The 25,044-nt window shown below is 42.3% G+C and overlaps 1 protein-coding gene across 6 annotated transcripts in view; it reads right to left on the minus strand.

Annotated features, from left to right (window-relative positions):
• The window catches only part of faxdc2 (fatty acid hydroxylase domain containing 2), a 104,109-nt gene that overhangs the window by 75,897 nt on the left and 3,168 nt on the right, over positions 1-25,044 (minus strand). For 3 of the 6 annotated variants that reach the window (XM_072264540.1, XM_072264536.1, XM_072264537.1), the window contains exon 2: positions 23,712-23,769. The exons of 1 other annotated variant lie outside the window; for it this stretch is intronic. The gene's annotated coding sequence lies outside the window, so the exon portion shown is untranslated. Of the gene's footprint in view, positions 1-23,693; positions 23,770-25,044 lie in introns of all 6 variants that reach the window. 2 more of the 6 variants (XM_072264541.1, XM_072264539.1) reach the window with 1 other exon arrangement.

Raw genomic sequence — 25,044 nt, forward strand, 5'->3', positions numbered from 1 at the left:
TTCCGGGAATGAAGGAGTGTTTGGCAGTACTGCCTGTACTCACTGGAATTTAGAAGAATGCTGGGGGAGGGGATCTCATTGAATCTCACCCTATGTTGAAAGGACTAGATAGGGTGGATATAGGGAGGATGTTTCCTATGATGAGGATACCTCGAACTAGAGGCACATCCTCAAACTTGTCGGGCAACTTTTTCAAACAGAGTTAAGGAAGAATTTTTTTTAGCCAGACAGTAGTGAATCTGTGGAATGCTCTGCCACCGACTCCAATGGAGGCCAAGTCTATTTAAGATGGAAGATGCTCGTTTCCTATCAGTCAGGGCATCAAAGGATATGGCGAAAACGCCGGTATGTGGACTTGAGCGGGATCTGGGATCAGCCATGACGGAATGGCAGAGCAGACTCGATGGGCTGAATGGCCTAACTCTGCTCCTGTCTTATACTCTTAACCGAACCTACTTACAAAGATAGCCCCTGTGGCAATTTCTTCATCTGTGATGGTGCCCATCATCAGAGTTGGTGGTGCCGAATGTTTGCAAAGTGCCTCTGGTGCAGCAAGTTCACCAGGAATGCCAACAAGAAGCATGCAATCTCAGAGAGGCAGGCAATCAGGATGGACAGAACTCCTCAGAACCAGTTGCCTGGGAGCGTGAATAACTCTCACAGAGAGATCCAAGAACAGTTCAATCAGTGAGGCCCATAACTGGTCACCCACCTATGTACAAAGTGCCCAAAGAACTACGGGGTGATATGATTAACCTAGAACAGTACAGAAAGGATTGGAAACACTGAATGAACTGGGTCTATTTTCACTGGAGTGAAGAATACATGATAGAATTGAGATGTGCATAGATCCGGTGGGGAGTCAGAATCCATATCTCACGGTAGGGGTGCCTAAAACTAAAGATTTAAGGGTAGAGTGAGGGGTTTTAATGGGCATCCAAGTGAGCTTAAGGTAATAGAACCCTTAGGAGGCAGTGATCACAATATAATTGAGTCCAACTTGAAATTTGATAGGAAGAAAGTAAAGTCTGACACAGCAGTATTGGAAATTACAGTGGTATGAGAGAAGAGTTGGCTAAAGTAAATTGGAAGGAGATGCTGCCAGAGTTGTCAGCAGAGCAGCAATGGCTCAAGTTTCAGGGAAAAATGAGGAAGGCACAGGATAGATGTATTCCAAAAACAAAGAAATATTCAAATGGCAAAATAGTTCAACCATGGTTGACAAGGTAAGTCAAAACTAATGTAAAAGCAAAAGAGAGGGCATACAACAAAGCAAAAATTAGTGGGAATACAGAGGATCGGGAAGCTTTTAAAAACCTACAGGGAGCAACTAAAAGAATTATTAGGAGGGAAAGGATAAAATATGAAAGCAAGTTAGCAAACAATATCAAAGTGGATAGTAAAAGCTTTTTCAAGTATATGAAAGAGAGAGATGAGCGTGGATATAGGACTGCTCGATAGTGAGGCTGCAGAAATAATAACAGGGGACAAGGAAATGGCAAATAAACTAAATGAGTATTTTGCATCAGTCTTCACTGTGGAATACACCAGCAGTGTGCCAGGTGTTGAAGGGTGTGACGGAAAAGAAGTGAGTGCAGTTAATATTACAAGGGAGAAGATGCTTGAAAAGTTGAAAGACCTAAGGATACATAAGTCACCCAGGCCAGATAAAGTGCACCCTAGGGTTCTGAAAGATGTAGCAGTAGAGATTGTGGAGGCATTAGTACTTACCTTCCAAAATTATTGGACTCTCACATGGTGCCAGAGGACTGGAAAATTGCAAATGTCACTCCACTCTTTAAGAAAGGAGGAAGGCAGCAGAAAGGAAATTATAGACCGGTTAGATTGACCTCAGTGTTTGGGAAGATGTTGGAGTCAATTGTTAAGGATGAGGTTATGGAGTATTTGGCGACACAGGACAAGACAAGACAAAGTCAGCATGGTTTCCTTAAGGGAAAATCCTGCCTGACGAACCTGTTGGAATTCTTTGAGGAGACTACGATTAGGATAGATAAAGGGGATGCAGAGGATGTTGTATATTTGGACTTCCAGAAGGCCTTTGACAAGGTGCCACATATGAGGCTACTTACCAGGTTAAGAGTCCATGGTATTACAGGAAAGTTACTGGCATAGTTAAAGCATTGGCTGATTGTTAGGAGTGGGAATAAAAGGATCCTTTTCTGGTTGGCTGCCAGCAACCAGTGGTTTTCCACAGGGGTTGGTGCTGGGACCACTTCTTTTTATGATTAATATTAATGATTTAAATGATGGCATAGTTGGCTTTGTTGTCAAGCTTACAGATGATACAAAAATTGGTGCAAGGGCAGGTAGTGTTGAGGAAACAGGTAGGTTGCAGAAGGACTTTGACAGATGAGGAAAACGGGCAAGAGAATGGCAAATGAAATGTAATGTTGGAAAATCCAGGGTCATGCACTTCAGTAGAAGAGATAAATGTGCAAATTATATTCCAAACGGGGAGAAAATCCAAAAGTTAGGTGTAAAGGGACTTGGGAGTCCTTATGCAGAACACCCTAAAGGTTAACTTGCAGGTTGAGTCGGTGTTGAGGAAGGCAAATGCCATGTTAGCATTCATTTCAAGAGGTCTAGAATACAAGAACAAGGATGTGATGCTGAAGCTTTATAAGGCACTGGTGAGGCCTCACTTTGAATACTGTGAACAGTTTTGGGCTCATCTTTGAAAAGACATGCTGGCATTGGAGAGGGTCCAGAGGAGGCTCACAAGGACAATTCCGGGAATGAAATGGTTATAGTACGAGGAACGTTTGATGGCTCTGGGTCTGTACTTGCTGGTATTTAGAAGGATGATTGAATCTCATTGAATCCTTTCGAATGTTGAAAGGCCTAGAAATGGTAGATGTGGAAAGGATGTTGCCCATAATGGGGGAGTCTGGGACAAGAGGGCACAGCCTCAGAACAGAAATATGGAGAAATTTCTTTAGCTGGAGGGTGGTGAATTTGTGGAATTTGTTACCACAGGCAGCTTTGGAGGCCAGCTCGTTGGATATATTTAAGGCAGAGATTGATAGATTCTTGATTGGACATTGCTTCAAAAGTTACAGGGAGAAGGCCGGGAAATGGGGTTGAGAAGGAGAGACAAAAAGGATCAGCCATGATTGAATGGTGGAGCAGACGCATTGCGCCAGATGGCTTAATTCTGCTCTTATGTCTTATGGTCTAAATGTTTCACACAGAGAAACTCTGAATCAGGTTTATTATCACAGACAAAATTTATTGCTTTGTGCCAGCACAGCAAGATAGTAAACCTACAGCACAATACAGACCCTTCAGCCCACAATGCTGTGCCGAACATGTACTTACTTTAGAAATTACCTGGGGTTACCCATAGCCCTCTATTTTTCTAAGCTCCATGTACCTATCCAGAAGTCTCTTAAAAGACCCTATTGTATCCGACTACAGCACAGTCGCCGGCAGCCCATTCCACACACTCACCACTCTGTGCAAAAAAACTTACCCCTGACATCCCTTCTGTACCTACTTCCAAGCACCTTAAAACTGTGCCCACTTGTGTTAGCCATTTCAGCCCTGGGAAAAAGCCTCTGACTATCCCCACAATCAATGCCTCTCATCATCTTATCCATCTCCATCAGGTCACCTCTCATCCTCTGTCGCTCCAAGGAGAAAAGGCCAAGTTCACTCAACCTATTCTCATAAGGCATGCTCCCCAATCCAGGCAACCTCCTTGTAAATCTCCCCTGCACCCTTTCTACAGTTTCCACATCCTTCCTCAAGTGAGGCGACCAGAACTGAGCACGGTACTCCAAGTGGGGTCTGACCAGAGTCCTACCTCGGCTCTTAAACTCAATCCTATGGTTGATGAAGGCCAATGCACCATATGGCTTCTTACCCACACAGTCAACCCGTGCAGCAGCTTTGAGTGTCCTAGGACACAGACCCCAAAATCCCTCTGAACCTCCACACTGCCAAGTGTCTTACCATTAATACTATATGCCGCCATCATATTTGACCTACCAAAATGAACCACCTCACACTTATCTGAGTTGAACTCCATCTGCCACTTCTCAGCCTAGTTTTGCATCCTATCAATGTCCCACTGTAACCTCTGACAGCCCTCCACACTATCCACAACAACTCTAACCTTTGTGTCATCAGCAAATTTACTAACCCTCCCTCCACTTCCTCATCCAGGTCATTTATAAAAATCATGAAGAGAAGGGGTCCCAGAACAGATCCCTGAGGCACACCACTGGTCACCGACCTCCATGCAGAATATGACCTGTCTACAACCACTCTTTGTCTTCTGTGGGCAAGCCAGTTCTGGATCCACAAAGCAATGTCCTCTTAGATTCCATACCTCCTTACTTTCTCAATAAGCCTTGGATTAGTTACCTTATTAAATGCCTTGCTGAAATTCATTTACATCTACTGCTCTACCTTCATCAATGTGTTTAGTCACATTCTCAAAAATTTCAATCAGGCTCATAAGGCATGACCTGCCTTTGACAAAGCCATGCTGACTGTTCCTAATTATGTTATGCCTCTCTAAATGTTCATAAATCCTGCCTCTCAGGATCTTCTCCATCAACTTACCATCAGCAGTAGAGGAAGACATAAAAATGACTTTAAGTAACAATAGATAGATACATACATAGATATAACTAAAGAGGAATAGGGTGGTAGTGTTCATGAACTGTTCAAAAATCTAAAAGCAGAGGGGAAGAAGCTTTTCCTAAAACAGTGAGTGGGGGTCTTCAGGCTCCTGTACCTCCTCTCTGATGGTAGTAATGAGAAGGGAAAGGTGTGGGTCTTTAGTGATAGATGCCACCATTTTGAGGCACTGCCTTTTGAACATGTATCTTAAATGTCACTAATGTATCTGTCTCTACCACCACTCCTGGCATGAAGCCGTTCTATGCATTTAACACTCTCTATGTAAAATACCTATCTCTGACACCACCGCACACTTTCCTCCAAACACCTTAAAATTACGGCCTCTTGTATTAGCCATTTTTGCCTTGGAAAAAGTATCTGGCTGTCTACTCTATGCCTCATCGTCTTATACATCTCTGAGAAATCTCCTCACATCCTGCTTCACTCTGAAGAGAAAAGTCTAGTTTACTAAGTCATGCTCTCTAGTCCAGGCAGCATTCTGGTAAACCTCCTCTGCACCCTCTCTAAAGCTTCTAAATCCTTCCTATAATTAGACAACCAGAACGGAACACAACATTCCAAGTGTGGTCTAACCAGGATTTTATAGAGCTGCAACATTATCTCCTGGCTCTTGAACTCAATCCCCTGACCTATGAAGGCCAACACACCAAACACCTTCTTAACCACCCTATCGTCTTGACTGGCAACTTCCTTTTAAATATTTCAACATTAGTTTTGGATGATAGAAAAGGTCAGAACAGGTTAGTGTTCTGGGCTAGTTTTAGGGGAATTAGGGTTGATTGGGTCACACAAGTTAGTGTCCTGGGCTAGTTTTAGGGGAATTAGGGTTGATTGGGTCACACAAGTTAGTGCCTGGGCTAGTTTTAGGGGAATTAGGGTTGACTGGGTAGCACAGTAGGTAGCACATTGTTTTACAACGTCAGCTGTAGGATTGCAGTTTCCTCGCAGTACTCCAGCTTACCCCTACGTTCCAAAGACATATGGGTTAGGGTTAGTAAGCTGTGGGCACTGGAAGTGCGACTTCACTTGCGGACTCTCCAGCACAATCTTTGCTGATTTGATTTGACACAAACAACACATTTCACTGTATGTAAATCCCCAGGGTCTGACTGAGTGGATCATTGGACTTTGTGAGAGGCTAGAGAAAACCTTGTGGGGGCCCTATTTGAGATACTTGCTTCATCATCAGCCACTGATGAATTTCCTGAAGACTGGAAGGTGATCATTTATTACTTATGAAGTATAGCGAGGACAAGACAGCCCGGTATCAGTAGTGGAATTGTTACTGAGGGGAATTTTGAAGGACTGGATCTATTTAATTTGGAGAGACAGCTTAATTAGGATTTAGCAGGTTATCGTGCATGGCTGGTTGTGCTTGACAAAACTTTTAGAGTTATTTTTTGAAGAGCTAACAAAAAGGGTAGACGAAGGCAGGGCAGTTAATATTGTCTATGTTGGACTTTAGTCAGGCTTGCAAGGTACACTGCCTCTGCAAGGTTCCACAGAATTCAGTGAGAGCGATCGATTAAGTTATATTCTGCAAATTTCAATGATATACTAACAGATAAATACACATGGCTAAGGACAAAGTAAAATTCATTTCCTTTAATGTCAATGGACTGTTAAATCCAATCAAATGAAGTAAAATTCTATCAAAAATGAAAAAAGAACAAGCCCATACAGTATATTCACAGGAAACTCACTTAAGTGATAATAAGCGTGGAGAATTAAAGAGAATCGGCTTCACTAATTTGTTTTTCTCCTCATATAAATCAGGACATAGAAGAGGAATTGCTATTCTCATCTCAAGCAAGTTAAATTTGGAAAAAGTATTCGAAATGGGAAATGAGGAGGGCAGATATATTCTGGTAAGGGGGAATATAGACGGAAATCCAGTTACTTTATTGAATATATACGCACTCCCAGGAAGTGATATTAGTTTCTTCCAGAAAATTACTAATATTATGGTAATGGAAACAGAAGGTCTTTTGATATGTGGGGGAGCCTTAAATTTACAATTACAACCAAAGTTCTTCCAATAGAAAAACTTATGAAACAAAGTCCTTACATAAGAAAGTTAACACTCTCTTTGAGGATGTTGGTCTAATTGATATATGGAGGGACCTTTTCCCCAACAGAAGGGATTACACTCATTATTCTGCCCCCATTCCGTATATACAAGAATAGACTATTTCATAATATTTGGAAAAGATAAAGAAAAAGTAATCACCTGTGGAATTGGGACAATAGATATAAGTGACCATGCACCTATATATTTATCTGTTGATTTTGACCTACAGCCAAAGAATACTATTTGGAAACTAAATTCAAGTCTACTCAATGATTCCTATGTTACGGAACAAATTAAAAAAAGAAATTGTTCTTTCCTTAGAATTCAATGATAATGGAGAGGTTTCACCTCCCATTCTATGGGATACTCTGAAGGCTGTCTTAAGAGGGAAAATTATAGCGATATCTTCATATAAGAAAAAAACAAGGAATAAAACATTAAAGGAATTACAAAATAAGTTGAAGGAACTAGAAAAAAAACACAAATTGAGTTTGGCACAGGATACACTAGAGGAAATTTAAAATATTAGGAATGAAATTAATAGTTTGGCTACACAAGAAATTAGAAAAAATTTAATGTTTCTGAAAGAGACAGTATGAAAGTGGATCTAAATCTATGAAAATACTGGCATGGAAACTGAAAAAAAAAGATAACAGAAAATACAATTCACAGAATTAGGGATCCAAGAACAAAAGTGATAAAAAAATAAGCTAAGTGAAATTCAAGAAGTTTTTAAAATGTTTTACAAAACTCTATATTCCAAAGCTCCAGGGGGAAGAATAGCCCAGATTGACACCTTCCTGAATTCTTTAGAGTTACCCACTTTAAGCAAAGAACAAAATAGAACGATGACTGCTGACATAAATGAATCTGAACTAAAAACTGCAATTAGTAGGCTTAAATTAAGCAAGTCACCAGGATCAGATGGATATATGGCAGAGTGGTATAAGGAATTTAGAAGTGAGTTAATTCCTATTTTACTCCCCACACTGAACTGGGCTCTAAGAAAGGCGCAAATGCCACCCAGCTGGAAGGAGGCGATAATCTCAGCTATACCGAAAGAAGGCAAGGATAAAATGGAATGTGGGTCATTTAGACCAATATCTGTTCTTAATGTGGATTATAGAATATTTACCTCCATCATGGCCAAACGATTAGAAGAGTTTCTACCCACACTGATACATAATGAGCAGACAGGTTTTATACAATGACGCCAAACACAAGACAATATACGAAGGACACTTCACATTATGGATCATATAAAAAAATAAAATTGAAGCAATAGTGATAAGCGTGGACACTGAAAAGGCATTTGATTCGGTTAATTGGAATTGTCTTTACAGAGTTTTATATAGATTTGGTCTTCATGACACAATTATTAAAACTATACGACAATCCTACTGCTAGGATTAAGATCAATGGATATTTATCTAATAGTTTTAGAAAGGGGCACGAGACAGGGTTGTGCATGGTTACCGCTACTCTTCGCATTATATCTGGAACCATTAGCTCAATACATCAGACAAAATGAAGATATCAGGGGAGTTACTATTAAAGGGACAGAGCATAAATTGGCCTGTGACGCGGATGACATTTTGATCTACCTAGGGCAACCAACATATTCTTTACCTAAATTGATGCAATCCTTTGAACAATATGGCCAATTATCAGGATACGAGATCAACATAGATAAAACCCAACTACTTTCATATAACCATATAACAACTACAGCACAGAAACAGGCCATCTCGGCCCTTCTAGTCCATGCTGAACTCTTACTCTCACCTAGTCCCACCGACCTGCACTCAGCCCATAACCCTCCATTCCTTTCCTGTCCATATAGCTGTCCAATTTAACTTTAAAGGACAACATCGAAAACCTGCATCAACCACACAGCTACCACTCTCTAAGTAAAGAAGTTCCCCCTCATGTCACCCCTAAACTTTTGCCCTTTAACTCTCAACTCATGTCCTCTTGTTTGAATCTCCCCCACTCTCAATGGAAAAAGCCTATCCAAACTCTATCTATCCCCCTCATAATTTTAAATACCTCTATCAAGTCCCCCCTCAACCTTCTATGCTCCAAAGAATAAAGACCCAACTTTTTCAACCTTTCTCTGTAACTTAGGAGATGAAACATAGAAACATAGAAAATAGGTGCAGGAGTAGGCCATTCGGCCCTTCAAGCCTGCACCGCCATTTATTATGATCATGGCTGATCATCCAACTTAGAACCCCGCCCCAGTTTTCCCTCCATACCCCCTGATCCCCGTAGCCACAAGGGCCATATCTAGCTCCCTCTTAAATATAGCCAATGAACTGGCTTCAAGTGCTTCCTGTGGCAGAGAATTCCACAGATTCACCACTCTCTGAGTGAAGAAGTTTTTCCTAATCTCGGTCCTAAAAGGCTTCCCCTTTATCCTCAAACTGTGACCCCTTGTTCTGGATTTCCCCAACATCGGGAACAATCTTCCTGCATCTAGCCTGTCCAAACCCTTTAGGATTTTATACGTTTCAATCAGATCCCCCCCTCAATCTTCTAAATTCCAACGAGTACAAGCCCAGTTCATCCAGTCTTTCTTCATATGAAAGTCCTGCCATCCCAGGAATCAATCTGGTGAACCTTCTTTGTACTCCTTCTATGACAAGAATGTCTTTCCTCAGATTAGGGGACCAAAACTGCACACAATACTCCAGGTGTGGTCTCACCAAGGCCTTGTACAACTGCAGTAGTACCTCCCTGCTCCTGTACTCAAATCCTCTCGCTATAAATGCCAGCATACCACTCGCCTTTTTCACTGCCTGCTGTACCTGCATGCCCACTTTCAATGACTGGTGTATAATGACACCCAGGTCTCATTGCACCTCCCCTTTTCCTAATCGGCCACCATTCAGATAATAATCTGTTTTCCTATTTTTGCTACCAAAGTGGATAACTTCACATTTATCCACATTAAATTGCATCTGCCATGAATTTGCCCACTCACCCAACCTATCCAAGTCACCCTGCATATTCTTAGCATCCTCCTTACAGCTAACACTGCCACCCAGCTTCGTGTCATCTGCAAACTTGGAGATGCTGCATTTAATTCCCTCATCCAAGTCTTTCCAGGTAACATTCTCGTAAATCTTCTCTGTACTCTCTCTATTTTGTTGACATCTTTCCTATAATTCGGTGACCAGAACTGTACACAATACTCCAAATTTGGCCTTACCAATCCCTTGTACAATTTCAACATTACATCCCAACTCCTATACTCAATACTCTGATTTATAAAGGCCAGCATACCAAAAGCTTTCTTCACCACCCTATCCACATGAGATTCCACCTTCAGGGAACTATGCACCATTATTCCTAGATCCCTCTGTTCTACTGCATTCTTCAATGCCCTACCATTTACCATGTATGTCCTATTTTGATTAGTCCTACCAAAATGTAGCAACTCACATTTATCAGCATTAAACTCCATCTGCCATCTTTCAGCTGCTCTTCTAACTGGCCTAAATTTCTCTGCAAGCTTTGAAAACCTACTTCATTATCCACAGCTCCACCTATCTTAGTATCATCTGCATACTTACGCATCCAATTTACCACCCCATCATCCAGATCATTAATGTATATGACAAATAACATTGGACCCAGTACAGATCCCTAAGGCACACCGCTACACACCGTCCTCCAATCTGACAAACAGTTATCCACCACTACTCTCTGGCATCTCCCATCCAGCCACTGTTGAATCCATTTTACTACTTCAATATTAATACCTGATGATTGAACCTTCCTAACTAACCTTCCGTGTGGAACCTTGTCAAAGGCCTTACTGAAGCCCATATAGACAACATCCACCGCTTTACCCTCGTCAACTTTCCTAGTACCCTCCAAAAAATTCAATTAGATTTGTCAAACATGACCTTCCACGCGCAAATCCATGTTGACTGCTCCTAATCAGACCCTGTCTATCCAGGTAATTATATATACTATCTCTAAGAATACTTTCCATCAATTTACCCACCACCGACATCAAACTCACAGGCTTGATAACTGCTAGGTTTACTCTTAGAACCCTTTTTAAACAATGGAACAACATGAGCAATACACCAATCCTCCAACACCATCCCTGTTTCTAATAACTATAGCCCACCAAGAGAAATTGAAAGTAGATATCCTTGGGCATAGCAAACAGAGTTTGTCAAATATTTGGGCATCATTATGCCAAAAGATTTGGCAAAATTATCAGAATGCAATTATCAAGTCAAGTCACTTTTTATTGTCATTTCAACCATAACTACTGGTACAGTACACAGTAAAAATGAGACAACATTTTCCAGGACCATGGTGCTACATGAAACAATACAAAAACTACACTGAACTACCTAAGGAAAAAACACAAAAACTACACTAGACTACAGTCCTATCCAGGACTGCATAAAGTGCACAAAACAGTGCAGGCATTACAATAAATAATAAACAAGACAATAGGCACAGTAGAGGGCAGTAGGTTGGTGTCAGTCCAGGCTCTGGGTATTGAGGAGTCTAATGACTTGGGGAAAGAAACTGTTACATAGTCTGGTCGTGAGAGTCCAAATGCCTCGGTGTCTTTTTCCAGATGGCAGGAGGGAGAAGAGTTTGTATGAGGGGTGCGTGGGGCCCTTCATAATGCTGTTTGCTTCGCGGATGCAGCGTGTGGTGTAAATGTCTGTGATGGCGGGAGGAGAGACCCTGATGATCTTCTCAGCTGACCTCACTATCTGCTGCAGGGTCTTGCGATCTGAGACGGTGCAATTCCCGAACCAGGCCGTGATGCAGCTGCTCAGGATGCTCTCAATACAACCTGTAGAATGTGGTGAGGATGGGGGGTGGGAGATGGACTTTTCTCAGCCTTCGCAGAAAGCAGAGATGCTTCTGGGCTTTCTTCGCTATGGAGCTGGTGTTGAGGGACCAGGTGAGATTCTCCGTCAGGTGAACACCAAGAAATTTGGTGCTCTTAACGATCTCTATGGAGGAGTCGTCGATGTTCAGCGGAGAGTGGTCGTTCCGTGTCCCCCTGAAGTCAACAACCATCTCTTTTGTTTTGTTCACATTCAGAGACAGGTTTTTGGCTCTGCACCAGTCTGTTAGCCGCTGCACCTCCTCTCTGTATGCTGACTCATCGATCTTGCTGATGAGACCCACCACAGTCGTGTCATCGGTGAACTTGATGATGTGGTTTGAGCTGTGTGTTGCAGCACAGTCGTGGGTCAGCAGAGTGAACAGCAGTGGACTGAGCACACAGCCCTGGGGAGCTCCCGTGCTCAGTGTGGTGGTGTTGGAGATGCTGCTCCCAATGCGGACTGACTGAGGTCTCCCAGTCAGGAAGTCCAGGATCCAGTTGCAGAGGGAGGAGTTCAGGCCCAGTAGGCTCAGCTTTCCAGTTTCTGAGGAATGATTGTGTTGAATGCTGAACTGAAGTCTATGAACAGCATTCGAATGTACATGTCTTTTTTTGTCCAGGTGGGTTAAGGCCAGGTGGAGGGTTATAGCAATGGCATTGTCTGTTGAATGGTTGGGACGGTACGCGAACTGCGGGGGGTCCAGTGAGGGGGGGCAGCAGGGTCTTGATGTTCCTCATGACAAGCCTCTCGAAACACTTCATGATGAAACACATCAGCCTATATATAAAAAAATTAAGGAAAATATAACAAGATGGAACCTAATTCCTTTTCTTGGTCTCAGTTCAAGGATTGAATCTATTAAAATGAATATACTGCCCAGACTACCATATCTCTTTCAGACCCTACCAATAGAGATTAACCAAAATCAATACAATGAATGGAACAAGATGCTATCAAGATATATATGGCAAGGTAAAAGGCCCAGGGTTCGTCTCAAAACTTTGCAATTAGCCAAAGAAAAGGAGGGATGGGACCTACCTTCTCTTAGAGATTACTATCTTGCAGAACAATTGAGAGCTGTGATATGCTGGTGCAATCCATCATATGACGCTCAATGGAAAAACTTTGAGGAGAGGATACCTTCCATCCCCATACAGGCAATTTTGGCTGATAACAACCTACAAAGTTACATAAATACTATTGATAACCCATGGGTGAAGTGGACTGTTAAAATATGGAAAACTATTATAAAAGAATATAAACTAGAGAGAGACATTGCAATTCTTAAATCGTGTGCATATGACTCGGATTTTACGCCGAACAAACTGGATGCTTGATTTAAGGACTGGACAGCTAAAGGAAAAACAGCTATTTGCAATATAATGAAAGAAGGAACACTGTTCAGTTTTGAAATGCTCAAAGAGAAACGCTTATTAGAAAAATAAGACTTTTACCGATATTTGCAGATGCGACGGTATGTTAATAGGACGGTTAAAAATGTAACCAAGGCAAGTACATGTCTGATAGAGCTATTTAGAAAAGCATATAATTCAGACAACGGTAGTAGAATCATTTCATGCGTGTATAAGGGTTTGTCAAATCTTAAAACACATTTGACTTCATACGTTAAAACAAAATGGGAGAAGGAAGGAGGGATAATAATATCTGAAGAAGACTGGACAATAATATGGAGGTATCAATGGAAGTGTATCAGTTCACAGAAATGGAGGGTGTTTGGGTGGAAAAGCTTGATAAGATACTTTATTACACCCTCTTAGAAATCCCAATATAATAGTAACCTCCCTGTTTGCTGGAGAAATTGTGGAAATCAAAATGCAAACCATTATCATATTTTCTGGGAATGCCCCGTTATCAAAGACTATTGGAGTGGGATACATAATGCCCTACAAGACATCTTTAAATGTGAAATACCCTTAGAAAGTAAGACCATATATCTTGGGTATATACCTCAAGAATGGTTGAAAAGAGATAAATATTTAATGAATATACTGCTGGTGGCTGGTAAAAAGACCCTTACCAGGAAATGGTTATCACAGGAGAGCCCAACTTTAAATGTATGGATGGAAATTACAATGGACATTTACAAAATGGAGAAGATAACAGCATCTGTTAATTATAAGTTGGAACAATTTGATTCATACTGGGAAAAATGGTTTAACTACATAACACCTCATAGGCCTGATTTTATTCTCACAAGTCAATGAATATGTTGTTAAAAAAAAGATTAATCCCTACTTTGTACATAGTTTTCTTCTTTTGATTGTTCTTTCTTTCCTCTCCTTTCTATAAGTGTATACCTCAGATAAATATTATGTGGAGATTTGTGACAAATATGACTATGATATGTATGTACAGGATCTGAAATACATCTTATGGGAAGTTTTGTTTGATGATGAACTTCAATAAAAAAATAAATTACAAAAAAAAGAATTCATTAAGAGCTCGTTGGGTGGATTCAAAATTGGCTCATAGATAGGAAGCAGAGGGTGGTGGATTTAAGTGGTTTCTCAGAATGGAAACCAGAGACTAGCAGCATGCTGCAGGAGAGGGCGTTTGTACCACTATTATTCATTATTTATATAAACAATTTGGATGCAAATGCATAAGGCTTGATCGGTAAATTTGCAGATGACACAAAATTAGGTGTTGTTGATAATTCTCAATTACAGGGGAATCTAGGTCAGTTAGAGAAATGGGCTGAGGTGTGAAGTGTGGTATTCCTAACTGACACTTTGAAAACATGGTCAAAAATTGAAAAATTGTGAAAAGTGAGTTATAAAATATGTAACTAAAATACTGAGATCAATCCAATTCGGTCAAATATGTTTAACTATACATGGGCACATAGAACAACACAGCACAGGAATTGGCCTTTCCACCCACAATGTTATGCTGAACCAGCAGTTAAGCACCCCAACCTTATCCCTCCCACCTACACCATGTCCATATCATTCCATCTTCTTTACATTCATGTGCCTATCCAAATATCTCTTAAAAGGCTCTAATGTATTTGCCTCTACCACTACACAATGCAGGTCATTCCAGGCATTTACTCTCTGAGAGTAAAAAAAACTTACCCCTCACATCCCCTTTCAACCTACCGTCTCTCACCTTCAATGCATGCCTTCTGGTACTGGATGTTTCAACCCTGGCAAACAGATCCAGCCTGTCTACTCTGTCTGTGCCTCTCATAATCTTACAAACCTCTATCAGATCTCCGCCACTCCAAAGAAAAAAACCCAAGTTTGTCCAACCTCTCATTATAGCACATGCCCTCTAAACCATCTTTGTAAACCTTTTCTGCACCCTCTCCAAAGCTTCAACATCCTTCCTATAATGGGGTGACCAGAACTGTACACAATACTCCAGATGTGGCCTAACCACAGTTTAATGAAGTTGCAACATAACCCCTTGACCTTTGAACTTAATGCCTCAACTAATAAAAGCAAGTATTCTATAAGCTTCTTAACCATCTTATCAACCTGTGTCGCCACTTTCAAGGAGCTATGAACTTGGATCCCAAGACCTCTCTGCTCAGTAACGCCGACCCTTAACAAGTTTGCATTTGCCCTACTGAGCTGCAACACCTCACATTTATCTGAGTTAAACTTCATCTGCCATTTCTCTGCCCACATCTCCAACTGGTCTAAACTGCACTGTATTCTTTGCCAATCTTCTACACTATCCACAAATCTTGGTATCATCCGCAAATTTACCAGCCCACCCATCTATCTTTTCATCTAGGTCATTTATATATGTCGCAAACAGCAGAGGTCCCAGCACAGTCCCTGGAGAACTCCACTGATTACAGACATCCAGCTCAAATAAGTCCCTTCCATCACTACCCACCTTCTATGCACAAGCCAGCTCTAAATCCAAGCAGCCAATTTGCCACAGACTCCATGCATCTTAATCTTCTGCATTTGCCTACCACAAGGGACTTAGTGAAACACCTTCCTAAAATTCACGCTGAGAGCATTCACTGCCCTATCTTCATCAATCTGTCTTATCCCCTTGTCAACTCTCTGCTGGAGTGTACGATACCTGCAATTTTGCTAAATGCAATTAACTTTAAGGATTTTAAATCCTAATCTTTTTCTAGAATCTAATTACAACTGACATTTCAGTTTGACCAAAACATTGTTGTTTTTTTTTTAAAAGTCGTAAACCACTTGCTTCTGGAAGTTACACAGTTAATTAGGTAGCTAACTAGAAGTGGTTGAATAAATTACTGAAAGAAAAACAGTTAAATAGAGCTCCTTTAAAACATTATTTCGAAATCTGATTGAAACCAAAGTAGGGATAGGGGTAATCAACACAGAGAGCAGCTGCAGCAAGTTAAACATAAACACTGATAAACTTACAGAAGAACAAATAATTGAGTGAGGTTCAACATAGACAAATGCAAGGTTGCATGTTTTGATCAGGATAAGAAGTCCACTTGTGACTTGGACAGCGAGCAGCAGAACATAGGGTGTTCTCAAAGTACAAATACACAAATTACTGAAAGCTGTACCACAAGTTACTAAAGCAATAAAGGAAGCAAAGCAGCTCCCCTCCCCGCTCCGCCTCAACATCTGTAGATTTTCTTTTGTTATCAGTGTTTATTTCTGGTGGGATATAACTGAAAAACGGGGACATTATGCTGAATCTTCATTGAACATTGGAACACCATCATGGGATGGGCTGATACACAAACACAGTTCTAAAAATGCCCCGCTCCATAGCTATTCGATCAAAACCTTCCATCAATTGAGTTCAACACTGGACCTTTTGTCGAGAAAAACCCCAGTTTGTTCACTTTCCTGGTATCATCCCTCTCAAGTACCCCCATATCCTCTCTCAGATCAACCCCTTTCATTATATTCAGCAGAATTGCTAACCCTGCACCAGATCAAACACAGCACACATTAAACAGATAGATTTAAGGCTATAAGCCAAAGGAGCAGAATTAGGCCATTCAGCCCATCGAGTCTGCTCTGCCATTCCATCATGGCTGATCCCGGATCCCACGCAACCCCATACATCTGCCTTCTCGCCATATCCTTTGATATCCTGACCGATCAGGAAACGATCAGCTTACGCCTTAAACATACCCACGGATTTGACCTCCACCACAGTCTGTGGCAGAGCATTCCACAGATTCACTACACTCTGCCTAAAAAAAAATCCCTCCTTACCTCTGTTCTAAAAGGTCACCACTCAATTTTGAGGCTGTGCCCTCCAGTTCTGGATATCCCCAACATAGGAAACATCCCTTCCACATGCACCCTATCTAGTCCTTTCAGCTTTCAGTAAGTTTCAATGAGATCCCCCCTGTATCCTTCAACATTCCAGTGAGTACAGGCCCAAAGCTGCCAAATGATCCTCATATGTTAATCCCTTCATTCCCAGAATCATCCTCGTGAACCTCCTCTGGACTCTCTCCAATGACAACACATCATTTCTGAGAAATGGAGCCCAAAACTGTTGACAATACTCCAAGAGCAGCCAAACTAGTGTCTTATAAAGGTTAAGCATTATCTCCTTGCTTTTATATTCTATTCCCCTTGAAATGGACGTCAACATTTCATTTAACTTCTTTACAGACTCAATCTGTAAATTAAACTTCTGGGAGTCTTGCACAAGGATTCCCAAGTCCAACTGCACCTCTGATGTTTGAACCTTCTTCCCATTTAGATAATAGTCTGCACTATTGTTACTTTTACTAAAATGCATTATCATACATTTTCCAACACTGTATTCCATCTGCCACTTTTTTGCCCATTCTTCCAATTTATCCTGCCGCAATCGCATTGCTTCCTCAGCACTACCTACCCCTCCAACTACCTTTGTATCATCCGCAAACTTTGCCACAAAACCATCAATTCCATTATCCAAATCATTGACAAACAACATGAAAAGTAGCGGTCCCAATACTGACCCCTGAGGAACATCACTAGTCACTGGCAGCCAACTAGAAAAGGCCCCCTTTATTCCCACTCACTGCCTCCTGCCCGTCAGCTATTCCTCCATCCATATCAGTATCTTTCCTGTAACACCGTAGAATTTTACCTTGTTAAGCAGCCCCATGTGCGGCACCTTATCAAATGCCTTCTGAAAATCCAAGTAAGCGATTTCCACTACCTCTCTTTTGTCCACCCTGCTTGTTATCTCCTCAAAGAACTGCAACAGATTTGATAGGCAAGATTTCTCTTTACTGTACCATGATGATGTTGACTTATTTTATTATTAGTCTCCAAGTACCCCGAAACTTCATCCTCAGTAATAGACTTCAACACTTTCTCAAGCACTGAGGTTAGGCTAACTGGCCTATAGTTTCCTTTCTTTTACCTTCCCCCCCCCTTCTTAAAGAGTGGAGCCCAAAACTCAAGGAGATCTTGTGACTTTCTTGTGAAAATGATGTAATGGTCTTTTGGAGGTCACCTGATGTAATTTTCCCGCCGATGTGAGGTCACATGATGACATGTTCACCACGGGTATAAGAGGGAAGATCTCTGGTGACGCAGTTAGTTTTCCAGCTAAAACGTTAGTCAGTGTCTCCGTTCCGTTGCGTATTTGTTTTATGATGCAGTTTCATTTTTAAAACGGAGTGTTACATTCTGTTGCAAGGTACAATAGTGCTGGACTGGCAATTTCTGCTAGATTTGTTGATGTACCTTTTCAGTAGTATTGGAGAGTGAAGACTTTATCGAAGTACAGGACTTGAAGGATTAAGAGAAGTCGGTATCGTTCGGCAGTTTAATAAAGGATCGACCTTATTGAGTCTTCGTTGAAGAAGTAGCGACCTGCATTAAAGATAACTCTTGCCAAAAGAGCAAGGAAGTTCATGCAGGGTGCTCTCTAGAAATTAAGATCAGTTGTTTTAAGCCGTTTATTTCCTTCCTCGTGAATCCTTTGGACAGAACCAGCAGGAAAGTCGCGTCTATGAAGAAATCCTTCTCCAGAGAAATCTCTCCCAAATGGATGTATAAATCTGTTGGACTTTCCAATTTACCATTTTTAAGAACTGTATTTGACTTTACCGCTTTAAGAACTGTTTTCGAATTTATCGCTTTAAGCATCAGTACCGAGCGACGATTTGTTGAACAGCCGCATAGCGGTTAACTTCTGGTTAAGGTTTTCGTTTGTTTTTTATTGTTTATCCATGTTTAATAAATGTTTGGTTGTTTTTATATAACCTGACTCGATTGATATTCAGTGTTGCTGGTTACGTAACAGTGGAGTGACATTTGCAAATTTCCAGTCCTCTGGGACTATGCCAGAATCAGGTGACTTTTGAAAGATCATGACCAATGCATCTGTTACCACTTCTGCAACCTCTCTCAGGACTCCGGGATGTAGTCCATCTGGTCCAGGTGACTTATCCACCTTAAGAGCTTCGAATTTATCTAGCACTTTTTCCTTTGTAATAGCAATGGCACTCACTCCTGCTCCCTGACACTCACGGACCCTCTGGCACACTGCTAGTGTCTTCCACAGTGAAGACTGATGCAAATTACCCATTAAGTTCATCTGCCATTTCTTTGTCCCCCATTACTACCTAACCAGAATCATTTTCCAGTGGTCCAGTATCAACACTCACTTCCCTTTTATTCTTTATATACTGTAAGAAATTTTAGTATCCTTCTTTATATTAATGGCTATTTTTACACTCATATTTCATCTTTTCACTTCTTATACCTTTTTATTTGCCTTCTTTTGGGTTTGGGGGGGTAGGGGGCCTCAGTCACTTTGCGGTGGGGCGTGTCGCTGTAGCTTTGTGCAAATGCAACTGACGCTCAAGCTGAGCTGCATGTAACAATGCAGAACCTATTATGTTACAGTAACAATCTATTTACATTATCAGTAAGATAATATCCGTGAATAACCTTAAAAACCTAGTTTTAAATGCATCTGACTCAGGGGAATGTTTCTGACTATATTCCCTAACAATGCCCCGCTCAGTTTTATTTACCTCTAAGATTCACTCCTCTCCACCCTCACCCGGCTCCTCCACTCCAAGGAAATCAAAGCCAGCCTCACCTCATAACTGAACCACTCCATGACAGGCAATGACCTGGTGAATCTCCCCAGCACCTTCTCACATTCTACCTATAGTATTGTGGCCACAGCACTGCAGCTGTGGGGTTTTTTTTAAACCTCCTTCCCCACATGTGGTAAATTGGATCAGCAAGATTGCTAATGACACTAAGATTGGAGGCGTTGTGGACAGTGAGGAAGGCTTTCAAAGCTTGCAGAGGAATCTGGACCAACTGGAAAAATGGGCCAGAAAATGGCAGATGGAATTTAATGCAGACAAGTGTGAGGTGTTGCATTTTGCTAGGACAAATCAAGGTAAGACATACACAGTAAATGGTAGGGCACTGAGGAGCGTGGAGGAACAAAGAGATCTGGGAGTTCAGATACATAATTCCCTGAAAGTGGTATCACAGGTAGACAGGGTTGTAAAGAAGGCTTTTGGCCTCCTGGCTTTCATAAATCAAAGTATTGAGCATAGGAGTTGGGATGTTATGGGGAGGTTGTACAAGACATTGGTGAGGCCAAATTTGGAGTATTGTGTACAGTTCTGGTCACCAAATTATAGGAAGGATATCAATAAGATTGAAAGTGTGCAGAGAAGATTTACTAGGATGTTGCCAGGTCTTCAGGAGTGAGTTATAGGGAAAGATTGAACAGGTTAGGACTTTATTCCTTGGAGCGCAAAAGAACGAGGGGAGATAGAGGTTTACAAAATGATGAGGGGTATAGACACAGTAAATGTGTTCTTTCCACTTTGATTAGGAGAGATAAAGACGAGAGGACATGGCTTTAGGGTGAAAGGGGAAAGGTTTAGGGGGAACACTGGGGGAACTTCTTCACTCAGAGAGTGGTGGGAGTATGGAATGAGCTGCCATCTGACGTGGTAAATGCGGGCTCACTCTTAAGTTTTAAGAATAATTTGGATAGATACATGGATGGGAGGGGTCAGGAGAGTTATGGACTGGGTGCAGGTCAATGGGACTAGCGGAATAATGTTTCAGCACAGACTAGAAGGGCCAAATGGCCTGTTTTCTGTGCTGTAGTGTTCTATGGTATATCCCAGCTCTGCCATTTGCCTTCATCTCCTTAACGACCCATGTTGCCACTTTCAGAGATCCACGTGTTTTCTTTCCTTCAGTTTTCTGACTGCTTACTGTTCATTATGTCCTCTTCTTAGTTAGTCCTCCCAAAATGTACGACCTTATTTTTCTGGGTGATGCAAAATCTGCTATTGCTCTACACAATTTACCAATTGAACATTGTTCAGTAATCAGACTACCCACCTCATTGTCAACATCACAATTAATTTTCATGTCTTCTAATCTAACCTCCACATTCACATCAGGTCATTATTGTACATTATGTGAAGGCCCTAACACCAGTCACTGAGATGCACCAATGTTCACAGGCTTCCAAACATAAGCAACCTATTATGATCCAGTTGGTAGTTTAATTGATTACTGTAAAATGTCCAGTGATAAGGCTAGGGTTAAAATCAATGGTGGGCCAGGAGGTCCTGTTCCATGCTGTATCTCTAAAATAAATGTATATGTTTAAAATCTTCTGTGTCCAATTACCAAGCCAATTTGCTAAACCGCTTGGATACCATGGTCTCCAGCTGCCTGGATCAGATTCCCATGTGGGACCAATTGTACTCCCCTCACTGCACATTCAGTAGTGTCTTCAATATATTTGATTCAATTAGTCAGACAAATTTATCCTTTACCAACATTATATCAAGACTACCCAACTTGATTTATCCTGACTTCTGTATAGTTTTCCAATAATTTCCTTACCATGGCCATATAACACACTGGTCTGTAATAAGCTGGCTGATCCCTGCTATCTTTCTTGAACAAGAGGTACAGTACTGTGCAAACGTCTTGGGTACTTACATATAGCTGGCAATTCTCAGACTTTTGCACAGTACTGTAGTGATTTTAGGTATTGCACTGTACTGCTGCCACAAAAAAAATCACCGTATATGTGAGTGATGATAAACCCGATTCTGATATGGGACTGAGAGTGGGAAGGGGGCAGCGAGAAGGGGATCATAGTTGGGAATACGGGAAGGGAGGGGGGAGGGGGGAGAGGGAAGCACCAATGAGACATTCTGAAATGATCAATAAACCAATTGTTTGGAATTAAGGATTGAAAGGCGCCCTTTCAGAACAGAAATGTGAAGAAATTTTTTTAGTCAGAGGGTGGTGAATCTATGGATTTTGTTGCCACGGGCAGCAGTGGAGGCTAAGTCATTGGGTGTATTTAAGGCAGAGATTGATAGGTATCTGAGTAGCCAGGGCATCAAAGGTTATGGTGAGAAGGTGGGGGAGTGGGACTAAATGGGAGAATGGATCAGCTCATGATAAAATGGTGGAGCAGACTCGATGGGCCAAATGGCCGACTTCTGCTCCTTTGTCTGATGGTCTTATGGAATCAAATGACCTTGCCTGATATCTCAGGGCTGGGTATGTCTGCACCTATGCCACCTCTGCCCTGGCACTCCCCTGTCATCAGTCCAGCGCCGCTCCCCCGTCATCTGTCTCACACCATTCCCGTCATCCGTCCCACACCATTCCCCCGTCATCCGTCCCACACCAGTCCCGTCATCCGTCCCACACCGTTCCCCTCATCCGTCCCACACCATTCCTGTCATCCGTCACACACCGCTCCCCCGTCATCCGTCCCACACCATTCCTGTCATCCGTCCCACACCGTTCCCCCGTCATCCGTCCCACACTGTTCCCCTCATCCGTAGCACACTGTTCCCCTCATCCGTAGCACACCGTTCCCCTGTCATCCGTCCCACACCATTCCCACAGCGCTCCACCCTTGCCATTCCCAACATCCTTTGCTCCTGCCAGATTTACAAACACACTCTCCACTCCACGTTGACAAATACAGAATTATGCAAAAATGTTAGGTGTCTCAAATATATATATATATGGCTAAGACTTTTGCACAGTACTGTACCACGATACTCCCTGTACAGTCATGACTGCATGGTCAGATTCTGCTGTCGTTTGCAGATGATACCATTGTAGTGGGCCGTATCTCAAATAACAATAAGCCATCATACAGGAAGGTGATAGAGAGTATCATGGTGTCCTAGAGTCATGAAATATTGCAGTATAAAAACAGGCCGTTCTATCTAGTCCAGGCATTACCAATCTTCTTTATGCCACGGACACAATACCATTAAGCAAGGGGTTTGTGGCCCCAGGTTTGGAACCTCTGATCCATCTGAGTTGAAATACTATCTACCTGATTCCATCAAACTGCACCCAGAACATAGCCCTCCATACCTTTCCCATCCATGTTCCTACACAAACATGTCTTAAATGCTGCAATCGAACCCACACCCATCATTTCTGCTGGCAGCTCGTTCCACGCTTTCTCCACCCCTGAGTGAGAAGTTCCTCCTCAGGTTCACCTAAAAAGCATTTCACCTTTCACCCTTATCCCATGCCCTCTAGTTCTAGTCTCACCCAACCTCACTGGAAACAAAGCGTGCTTGCATTTACAAAGTGCAGGCATGAAGACTACAACAGAGTTCTGTTCCTTAGAACCGTTTGTAAAGTGAGCCATTTGTAAGTCAGAAATCAATAAAGTATGGGGGGGGGGTCACAGAAATTTCTGTTACAGGAGAGCAAGCGGTTGCCAGTCAGCCTCACGGACCTAGTGAGCTCATAGCCTCCACCCAGTGCTCCCAGCCCCTCATCATTACAGCTCAGGAGGTGGGGTTAGAGAACATAGTTCTCAACTGGCACAGCAACTCTGTAGCAGTCAGCAAATTTATTCCAAAAGCTTCCCAAATGTTCACTATGCTCCAGTTGGGAACTGCACTACTTAACAAATGTCCAACTCTTGGTCACTCAACCTGTCACCCACACCAGCTTTAGCTCCCACCCCACTCCCAGCACAACTGAAGAAGGGGAGCAGTTCGAACCTACTAGCCCAAGACTGGTCCACACTAACCCATGAACAGAGGTTTGTATAGGGCAACATTGACACCTGTCCACAACAGCCCACACCTTCTAGGCCAGTCTCACCTTGCTGTTCCTGGTGACACTCTTTCCACGGCAGGAGAGACAAACAAATCGTGTCTATCTGAAAAACATAGATTGCACAGTCAGCATTGTGCCTGCTCCCTGAGCTCCCACTGGAACCATCTTAACTGTCCCATCTCACCTCACCATCACACTACACCAACCCATACTACACCAACCCACACCAAACAACCCCACATCACCACCCACCCCACTACCCCAAACTCAACCCCATCACACCTCACTCCCCAACCCCATCTCACCATACTGCCCACCACAAACTCAACCTCATCTCACTACATCACCCCACCAACCCAAACTCAACCACATCTCACCATCCCATTCCCCACCCCACCAGAAACTGAACATCTCACCACACTTCCTGACACCATCACACCACACTGCCCACCCCAAACTCAACCACATCTCACCACATCATCCCACCATCCTATACTCAACCACATCTCACATCATCCAACCATCTTATACTCAACCACATCTCACATCATCCCACCATCCTATACTCAACCCCATCTCATCACCCCACACTCAACCCCATCTCATCACCCCAACACAAACTCAACCACATTTCACCAACCCCACCCTAAACTCAACTCTATCTCAACACCTTCACCCCACTCCAAATTGTGATATAAACCTTAACCATATCGCAACACATCATCCCACCACCCTGAACTCAACCCCATCTCACCACCCCACCCCATCACAAACTCAACCCCATCTCACTGCCCCTACCCCAAACTCAACCACATCTCACTGCCCCTACCCCAAATTCAACCATGCCTCACCGCACTCCCCGATACCATCAACCCACCCCACCCAAACAACCTTATCTCACCACACTCCCCAACACTATCACACCACCCTGACACCACCACAAACTCAACCCCATCTCACCACGCCGCCCCATACCATCACACTGTCACATCCCCACCCATCGCACCACCCAATTGCATCCAACCCCATCTCTTTCCCTCTCAACCACTTGAACCAACTACTCCATCACTAATCTGCTCTGCCCCCCATCTGCTTCATTTTTTTTTCTTCTTATAAAGTTTAATGGCATTTGGCAGACTAATATAGGGTAATTACTGCCACCTACAGAGATGGAATGGAGCAAAGAGACAGGAAGTAAACCCACTACATTCTACATCATAAAATGAAACTCAGATAGTATCAAAAAGGCTATGCTTTTCAGATAGTCCAATACACTCTTATACACATTACAATGGCAGTGATATCCTGACAAACTTCCCATGTTAAATAAGGGAGGATCTACAAATTCTGACTGTAAAAGCTTTTATAGGTATGTAAA

The sequence above is a fragment of the Mobula birostris genome, chromosome 7 (genome assembly GCF_030028105.1).
Source record: "Mobula birostris isolate sMobBir1 chromosome 7, sMobBir1.hap1, whole genome shotgun sequence".
Taxonomy (NCBI): domain Eukaryota; kingdom Metazoa; phylum Chordata; class Chondrichthyes; order Myliobatiformes; family Myliobatidae; genus Mobula; species Mobula birostris.